We start from the raw sequence: 10,724 nt of genomic DNA, 5'->3' as shown, positions 1-10,724 counted from the left end.
ATCTTGGGTCAAATCAAGCCTTGGAAAATTTAAGAAAACTAAAATCGTATCAAGCATCTTTTCCTACCACAACGATATGAGATTAGAAATCAATTACAGGAAAAAACTGTAAAAACACAAATACATGGAAGCTAAACACTGTGCTGTTAAATAACCAAGAGATCACTGAAAGAAATCAAATAAGAAATTTAAAAATACCTAGAAACAAATGATAATGAAAACATGATGATCCATAACCTATGGGACCTAGCAAAAGCAGTTCTAAGAGGGAAGTTCAAAGCAATTCAAGCTCACCTCAAAAAACAAGAAAAATCTCAAATAAACAATCTAACCTTACACCTGAAGCAACTAGAGAAAGAAGAAGAAGAACAACAACAAAAAAAACCCCCCAAAGTTAGTAGAAGAAAAGAAATCATAAAGATCAGAGCAAAAATAAATGAAATAGAAACAAAGAAAACAATAGCAAAGATCAATAAAACTAAAAGTTGGTTCTTTGAGAAGATAAACAAAATTGATAAACCTTTAGCCAGACTCATCAAGAAAAAAAGGGAGAGGACTCAAATCAATAAAATTAGAAATGAAAAAGAGGAGATTACAACTGACACTGAAGAAATACAAAGGATCATAAGACACTACGAAAAACAACTATATGCCAATAAAATGGACACCCTGGAAGAAATGGACAAATTTTTGGAAAGGTACAACTTTCTCAGGTTGAAACAGGAAGAATTAGAAAACATAAACAGACCAATCATAGGTAATGAAATTGAAACTGTAATTAAAAATCTTCCAACAAACAGAAGTCCAGGACTAGATGGCTTCACAGGTGAATTCTATCAAATATTAAGAGAAGAGTTAACACCTATCCTTCTCAAACTCTTCCAAAAAATTGCAGAGGGAGGAAGACTCCCAAACTCTTTCTACAATGCCACTGTCACCCTGATACCAAAACCAGACAAAGATATCAGAAAAGAAGAAAATTTTATAGACCAATATCGCCGATGAACGTAGACACAAAACTCCTCAACAAAATACTAGCAAAGAGAATCCAACAACACATTAAAAGGATCATACACCATGATCAAGTGGGATTTATCCCAGGGATGCAAAGATTCTTCAATTCACAAATCAATCAATGTGATACACTATATTAACAAATTAAAGAATAAAAACCATATGATCATCTCAATATATGCAGAAAAAACTTCTGACAAAATTCAACACCCATCTATGATAAAAACTCTCCAGAAAGTGGGCACAGAGGGAACCTATCTCAACATAATAAAAGCCATACACGACAAACCCACAGCAAACATCATTCTCAATGGTGAAAAAATGAAAGCATTTCCTCTAAGATCAGGAAAAAGACAAGGATGTCCACTCTAGCCACTATTATTCAACATAGTTTTGGAAGTCCTAGCCACAGCAATCAGAGAAGCAAAAGAAATAAAAGGAATCCAAATTGGAAAAGAAGTAAAATTGTCACTGTTTGCTGATGACATGATACTATATGTAGAAAATCCTAAAGATGACACCAGAAAACTACTAGAACGAATCAATGAATTTGGTAAGGTTGCAGGATACAAAATTAATGCACAGAAATCTCTTGTATTCCTATACACTAACAATGAAAGATCAGAAAGAGAAATTAAGGAAACACTCCCATTTACCAACACAACAAAAAGAATAAAATACCTAGGAATAAACATACCTAAGGAGGCAAACACCTGTACTCAGAAAACTATAAAACACTGATAAAAAGGGCTTCCCTGGTGGTGCAGTGGTTGAGAGTCCGCCTGCCGATGCAGGGGATATGGGTTCATGCCCCGGTCCGGGAAGGTTCCACATGCCGCAGAGCGGCTGGGCCCGTGAGCCATGGCTGCTGAGCCTGCGCGTCCGGAGCCTGTACTCTGCAACGGGAGAGGCCACAACAGTGAGAGGCCCACGTACCGTTAAAAAAAAAAAAAAAAAAAAAGGATAAAAAAACAAGAAAACACTGATAAAAGAAATCAAAGACAACATAAACAGATGGAGAGATATACCATGCTGCTGGATTGGAAGAATCAATATTGTGAAAATGACTACACTACCCAAAGCAATCTACAGGTTCAATGCAATCGCTATCAAATTACCAATGGCATTTTTCACAAAACTAGAACAGGAAATTTTACAATTTATATGGAAACACAAAGGACCCCAAATAGCCAAAGCAGTCTTGAGGGAAAAAAACGCAGCTGGAGGAATCAGACTCCCTGACTTCAGACTATACTACAAAGCTACAGTAATCAAGACAATATGGTACTGGCACAAAAACAGAAACATAGATCAATGGAACAAGATAGAAAGCCCAGAGATAAACCCATGCACCTATGGTCAACTAATCTATGACAAAGGAGGCAAAGATATACAATGGAGAAAAGACAGTCTCTTCAATAAGTGGTGCTGGGAAAACTGGACAACTACATGTAAAAGAGTGAAATTAGAACACTCCCTAACACCATACACAAAGATAAACTCAAAATGGATTAAAGTCCTAAATTTAGGAACAGACACTATAAAACTCTTAGAGGAAAACATAGGCAGAACACTCTTTGAAATAAATAATAGCAAGGTCTCTTTCGACCCACCTTATAGAGTAATGAAAATAAAAACAAAAATAAAGAAATGGGACCTAATGAAACTTAAAAGCTTTGGTGCAGCAAAGGGAACCATAGACAAGATAAAAAGACAACCCTCAGAATGGGAGAAAATATTTGCAAATGAAGCAGCCAACAAGGGATTAATCTCCAAAATATACAAAACAGCTCATGCAGCTCAATATCAAAAAAACAAACAACCCACTCAAAAAATGTGCCGAAGATCTAAATAAACATTTCTACAAAGAAGACATACAGATGGCCAAGAAGCATATGAAAAGATGCTCAACATCACTAATTATTCAAGAAATGAAAATCAAAACTACAATGAGGTATCACCTCACACCAATCAGAATGGTCATCATCAAAAAATCTATGAACAATAAATGCTGGAGAGGGTGTGGAGAAAAGGGAACCCTCTTGCACTGTTGGTGAGAATGCAAATTGGTACAGCCACTATGGAGAACAGTATGGAGGTTCCTTAAAAAACTAAAAATACAGGTACCATACGATCCAGCAATCCCACTCCTGGGCATACACCCAGAGAAAACCATAATTTGAAAGGATACATGCACCCCATTGTTCATTGCAGCACTATTTACAATAACTAGGACATGGAAGCAACCTAAATGTCAATCGAGGGCTTCTCTGGAGGCGCAGTGGTTAAGAATCTGCCTGCCAATGCAGGGGACACGGGTTTGAGCCCTGGTCCGGGAATATCCCACATGCTGCGGAGCAACTAAGCCTGTGCACCACAACTGCTGATCCCGCGCTCTAGAGCCTGCGAGCCACAACTACTGAGCTCGTGTGCCACAACTACTGAAGCCCACGCACCAAGAGCCCATGCTCCACAACAAGAGAAGCTACTGCAGTGAGAAGCCCGCGCACCACAACAAGGAGTGGCCCCCACTTGCTGCAATTAGAGAAAGCCCGAGTGCAGCAGCAAAGACCCAACGCAGCCAGAAATAAATTTTTAAAAAATTTTGTAATTAATTAAAAAAAATGTCAATCGACAGAGGAAGGGATAAAGAAGATGTGGTACATATATACAATGGAATATTACTCATCCATAAAAAAGAACTAAATAATACCATTTGTAGCAACACGGATGTACCTAGAGATTGTCATACTGAGTGAATTAAGTCAGGCAGAGAAGGACAAATATCACATGATATTGCTTATATTTAGAATCTAAAAAAATGGTACAAATGAACTTATTTACAAAACAGAAGTAGAGTTAAAGATGTAGAAAACAATCTTATGGTTACCAAGGGGGAAGGGGGGGAGGGATAAATGGGAGATTGGGATCGACATATACATACTATTGTATATAAAATATACATGGGAAAAATTAAGAACCTGAGTTCCTAGTAGGTCAGGAACTGACTACATTAAGAATCCTTGACATTTCAGAGATCTCAAGCATTATAGCATATAACTTTGAGGTTGACTCCAGCTATAATACAAAACTTCACGATAATAAATGTGTACCTTTGATAAATTTAGATTGCATTTTGAAGTAAAATATGACAGAGCCTGTCTTTAAATTAGTAGTACAGTACCATTCAAAATGATTCAAACTTGGAGACTATTTTATCGTTCCTCAAGCATTCATTCTACTGGTATTCCATGAGTACACAGAACAGAGGTAGTATTTGAGAAAGTATACCTTATTATTACCTTGATATATTTAATATCATAACTGTGAATTTAAATATAAGAAGAATTTGATATTTACTAAATTAACTCAATGCTCTGATTGAGATTACTCTATCTGAACTGAAATGTTCAAAATATAACACTAAGTAAAAATATAAATAGTATAAATACTAAATATCCTATTTAAAATACAAGCATAATACTAAAAATAATACCATATTTTTTAATATCTAAAAACTTTTAATCTGATCACTGGAGGTTTTCTGGGGTTTTATTTTGAATTAAAACCAATTTTCATTTCCTTTCTCAATTGTGCTAAGATGACTTTGCTTTAGGTCTGGGCCTCTCTTTATTCAGAGTTCTTGGTAAAGTGTGCAGAAATTCCAGACTCAGTGCCCTAAGGCGCATCAGAGCAAGACTAAAGGACCAAAGACATCTCAAGCAGAACAACAGTGATTTTCCTTTCAAAGTCCTCTGTTTGGATGGTGTACACATGGAAAAATGGTATAAACTTCGTCACTACTTGGGAGGCAAGAGGGTATACTAGAAAGTACCCTGATTTAAGAGACAGGAAACCCAGTTCTAATTCTGGCTTTACTAACAACTAGCAGTATGACCCTTGGTATAGTTAAAGTTCTTTGGGTTTAAATAAGAAAGATGGGCTCATATTCTATGATTCCAGTTGACAAAAAATCAAGAATCAGCTACTGATCAAGAACAATATACAGAAATTCAAGCCATGTAAGGATTATTTTTTATATTTTAGTAATGTATCTATATATTTAGTACTATAAATTTTTTTTTCAGCTCTGTTCAGGGCACTTTGATTGGTGTTATGAGAGAAAAAATAGCCCCATCCCTCCCGCTCTCTTGAAACTTACCACTCAGTTAGTTCACGCTTTCCTCAAGCCTCTTCCCGTGCTGCTCCCTTTCTTTCAGCAGAAAACCTTGCATCCTAATTTAAAGATAAAATTAAGCTTAGAGGTATAAGCTACCTGACGTCTAAAGCCATTCTTAGAAACTCATCTCCATTTATAACAAGCCTCCCTTTCTTCCTCCAGTTTGGAAGAAGGTTCCTGGCACCTGTTCCACCTGTGCTTTGGTCCAACTCCTCCCTTCCTCTGAGCTTGTAAGCCCAGGCCCTTCGTTATTCTTTATAATGGCTTTTTGCCTGAGCCTAGTAAAGTGTTTAAGACTTAGAGCAACTAAAACACAACCTAGGTATTCTCTTCCTGACTAGGTACTACTCATTCCCTTCCAAAGAATAGCCCATGCTTGCTATTTCCACTTTCTTACATCTCACCATGTGAGGGAAGATAAATTGCTGTTGCCATTGTCAGCTGTCCTGTTGGATGTCCCACAGACTGGATTTGGCTGATTGCATCTTCGTGGTGATATTAACTCATCCTTCTGGCTGTTGTCTTTCCTGTAAACTGGAATTTTGTTCTAAAGGCTTAATTAGATTCAGATGCAACATTTTGGCAACATAGTTTTTATAAAAACATGAATTTTTTTGTTGTCATGTTACAAGAAAGGCTGTGAGGCTTGAATCGGCCTGTGCACTCTACAGGCAGGGTAAACCCATATTTGGCATGTGGCTAAATTTCATCTCACTCATTCTAATCCATTCTTGGCAGGCTTCTGCTTCCAAGCAAAGATTCAGATTGAAACTTCTTTGCAAAACACCACCAATGGCAAAGATTCAGATTGAAACTTCTTTGCAAAACACCACCAATGGCAAAGATTCAGATTGAAACTTCTTTGCAAAATACCACCAATGACCTTCTAACTGCCAAATCAAATTTCTGTGGTGTGACATGGTTGACCATACCCTGAAAGTGACACAGGGAAGATGTATTACTGAGTTGATCACTGCTGTGGGAGACTGGGGTTCAGTTCAGCAGGGGACCTTCTGATGATCTACACAGAATGCATTTCAGAATTGGCCCTTTCTTAAAGTCGGGATTCTGAGGCATGTATCTACCAATTCCCAGCCTCTGCCACATGAGGACTACCCTGGGGGCATGAACATCCCCTCAAACTCCTGTCCTGTGGTTGCAGGATCCTTCAGAGGAAGCCCTGAGGCAGAAAAACGAAGTAAAGTAGCCTATTACCATGGCCTGAGGGTGTCCATCCTAGTTGCAGCTGGGGTCAGAGGTTAGCCATGGGATACCACATGCATCCACTGGTGTCTCCAAATCTGATCTGACTCCTGTATTCTCAAACTCATTCTTTTTCCTCTTTTTTAATAATAGTGGGAGAGTCGTTGGAGTGGGAGATGAGTAAGAGGGCTACACTGGTGAGTTCCCAGAGGAGAGAGGATTGGAAAAGAGCTTGGGCACTTAGGGAGAGGACCCTGACTCTGGAGGCGTAATTTCTGTCATTTCTAGGAATACTTGGACTGAGACAGAATTTAATGGCAAGGATATGACAAGTGTTTATGTGTGTGTGTGTGTGTGTGTGTGTGTGTGTGTGTTAAAGGCACTCAGGGATGCATTTGTTTGTGAAAAATCATTATTCAGCATTATATGGAATTTAACTTTTGGCTGTGAATTTATTATAGAAGGAGGATTAGGGAGATCTGAAATGACCATCAGAGTGATAAAGTTCGCATGTTGTTGTGAATTGTCTACATTTGAATACAGGAAGCCTGGGCACATCTATATTAAAATCTATTCATTTATTAATCTGTTTAGTAAGAGAAACCCTGAGTTTTAGCTGAACATATACTACGCATCTAATGACAATATTTCCGAAACATGCAGCTGGATGAGGTGATACGATTAAATTCTCCCCAGCGGAAAAATGGCAAAAGTAGTGTAAAAGTCCTTAAAAAAGGAATTTTTTGCTCTCCATTTCCTCTCTTTCCCCAACCCTGCAGGCTGCAACACAGATATAATCCTGGTGAGTGTGCTTTGTTCATGAGGATGAAGACAACTCATTAGGAGCTGGCGGAAAACAGTGAGGGAAGCTGGGCTCATGAAGAACCTCATTGGGCCAGAATCACCCTGCCAACACTTAACAGCTCACTTCTGGACTGAATGGAGAGAAACCAGTTTCTGTCTTATATTTTAGGGTCTCTTTGGTATAGAAGTTCGGCTTGTACTCTCACACGATATGGAAGCAGAAAACTTAGGAAATAGCCTGTCGTCCTTCCTTTCTCATACTCCTTTCATACTTCCTTCCCCAGCTCCCTCATCTCTAAACATACAGTAATAGGTCCAGCTCAATCTCTTTAACCCCTCTTATAACTGTCCCTTCTTCATCAAGCCCACAACAACTGCCCCCATTGAGGGCTGCAGTAGTCTGGACTACATCTGACTTCCTTTAACTGGTCTTGCCCCCTCCGTTTTGCACGGAGAGGAGTCTCAACAAAACATTCAATCACGTCAAGCCCCTACTTAAAAATTCTCAACGAATTTACACTGTATGCAAAAAAAAGTCAACTCCTTGGGCATGACATACAGTGACTTCAAGATGTGATGCTTAAGAGCTTTGCCAGCTTGTTCTCATCCCAAGTTTCCCCTCACATCCTAGGATCAGGTCAAAACAAAATACACTCTGTAACCTGAACATTCCCACCTTTGGAACTGTACTGTCTTTGAAGAGTCTGCCACAGTAGGAATTATAATCCTCATTGAGGTAATTTCCTTACTTGTCTATCTTCCTCAACATTTCTGCGTTCCCAACTTCATCTATTACAAGTGACTCAATTTGGTTATTCAGAGTCCTAGGTCCCCCAGGAATTATCTACAAGAGATAGCAGAAAATATTGCCTTTTGGGGTTTCTCAGCTGGTAGGATGTGGGTCTGGGGAGTCCTGGCCATCATTTTGGCTGCCATGTGATAAAATCTAGCCTGACAGATGGTAGAGATTGCTATTCATACAACAATACCCTTCCTCAGCATTCTACAAGAAAGAACCCTTGAATTCTAATAAGATACATGTTGACCCAGAATAAAGACTGCCTTTCTCAAGCACACATATAGGTGTGGACATAAGGTCAAGATCTGGCCAATGTCATGTGACCAGAAGTGATGTGAACAACTTCGCTCGCAGGGGTCATGCCCCCACCCCCTTTCCCTTTCTCCATTCCTCATGGCTGGAATATATACATGAGGGTGAACCAGCTTTGCCCACGTGAACCAGGACAATACCCTAAGGGTAGCAGAATGGGAAAACAGAAAAGCATGGGTCTCAGGTGACTTGGGTCTCAGGTGACTTCCTAGATCAGGGTCTACATAACAGACTAGACTTTTATATGAGAAACTTCTATCTTATTAAAACAACTATAGGGTCTCTCTGTACATACCACCACACCTAGATCCTAACTAATGTATGAAGTGAGAGGAAAACATTGCCCCGTGGTATCTTCTCTGTACAAAGAAAGCCATAAGGATATTAAGACTGGATCGGGCTGTGCCTTGAAGTGGCAGCCATTGCTATTTGCTAGTTTCCCCAGAATTAAGGGATAGTTTGCCCCCGCGCCGCTGCTATATTCCTGATTAAGACATGGTACTTACAAGCAGCTAAAATTGCTTTGGAGGAGAATGTAAAAGGTTGACTCTGTCATGGAGAGGTGACTGCCCACAGAGTAGCATGGTTTCTGAGAAAATATGCCTCAGATATGGAGGGGAATGGTATGCAACAATACTGTTCCCTACACCCTGTGTCTTGGATGGTGTTGAGTCCACAGGCTTAAATAAGTGAAGAACAGCAGCTGATGGAATGGATCTGGGTGACAAAATGGCCCAGAGTCAACAAGAGGGCATAAAACGTATTGCCTATCTCGTACTTGAAGACTTGGCAGCTTCTATGAGCACTATCTTGTTTTGCTTTGTTTTGTCAAAAAAAATTGGTTTGTATATATTTAACAATCTCTATGGTTCTAAAAATACCCTATCAATTAATTCTCTTAGGATTGCTAGTTAGCCATATTTTCTATAAACAATTTTGCTTCCTATACTTTCTTGCTCTATCATATTTGCTATAATATTCTTTTAAAGTTATGATGAAAAGATGTTGAAATTTTTAAGCAGGTAAGGGAGAGATCAGAGGAGAGGACAGAGAAAAGTAAAACAGCTAAGAAGCAAGCAACAGATTTTAGGATTTCAAAGACAAGTAAACTTTCAAGGGCTTCCCTGGTGGCGCAGTGGTTAAGAATTCGCCTGCCAATGCAGGGGACACGAGTTCGAGCCCTGGTCCGGGAAGATCCCACATAGCCGCAGGGCAACTAAGTCCGTGCGCCACAACTACTGACTGAGCCTGAGCTCTAGAGCCCGTGATCCACAACTACTGAGCCCTCGTGCCACAACTGCTGAAGCCCACATGCCTAGAACCCGTGCTCCACAACAAGAGAAGCCACCGCAGTGAGAAGCCCGTGCACCGCAATGAAGAGTAGCCCCTGCTCACAGCAACTAGAGAAAGCCCGCGCACAGCAATGAAGACCCAACGCAGCCAAAAATAAATTAAAAAAAAAATAGACAAGTAAACTTTCAAGTTTAAGGGACTGACACAGAACTGCAAAGTTTTTATATTTCCAATTCATGAATATTAAAACAAATTCAATTAAATAATTTTAGTTTACAACTCATTCATTATGTTTTATATTTTTTCCTCATTTTAGCACAAATTGGTGAAAATGACATCAGGCAAAACACTGGTTTCTAGTTTAATGAGCAGTGAGTAGCAAATTTGTATTTTTAAATTATATTTTAAATAGATTCCTTATGGGTAGATGCCCTTTTCCAAGCACCTGTTCACCTGCTCATTATGAGATAAAGAACTCTTGCAATTTAGATATCTTGCAATTTAGATATCTGATGAACATCTGTGATGGCCACAGTTTGAAACACCTGGAACCTATAATATACTTTAAATCCTAATATATACACAGCCTTCCTAGACAATATTCATATCACATGTATGTATAACACCTCAAGTTTCAAAGCTTTCATATACACTAGCTCATCTGACCCATTATTTTTTTTTAAAGTAACATTTTATACACTTTAAAAAAATTTATTTTTGGCTGCGTTGGGTCTTTGTTCCTGGTCGCAGGCTTTCTCTAGTTGTGGCAAGCAGGGGCTACTCTTCCTTGCGGTGTGCGGGCTTCTCTTGCAGTGGCTTCTCTTGTTGCGGAGCACGGGCTCTAGGTGCGCGGGCTTTGGTAGTTGTGGCACGTGGGCTCAGTAGTTGTGGCTCGCGGGCTCTAGAGCGCAGGCTCAGTAGTTGTGGCGCACGGGCTTAGTTGCTCTGCGGCATGTGGGACCTTCCAGGACCAGGGATCGAATCCATGTCTCATTGGCAGGCGGATTCTTAACCACTGCGTCACCAGGAAAGCCCTGACCCATTACTTTAAATCGTTTACATTTACTTAACTGTCCTTATGTTAATCATCATGAGGAAATTTGAAATTCACAAGTGTCA

The sequence above is a fragment of the Phocoena phocoena genome, chromosome 18 (genome assembly GCF_963924675.1).
Source record: "Phocoena phocoena chromosome 18, mPhoPho1.1, whole genome shotgun sequence".
NCBI lineage: Eukaryota > Metazoa > Chordata > Mammalia > Artiodactyla > Phocoenidae > Phocoena > Phocoena phocoena.
The sequence above is the reverse complement of the archived record's forward strand: the minus strand, read 5'-3'. Positions refer to the sequence as shown.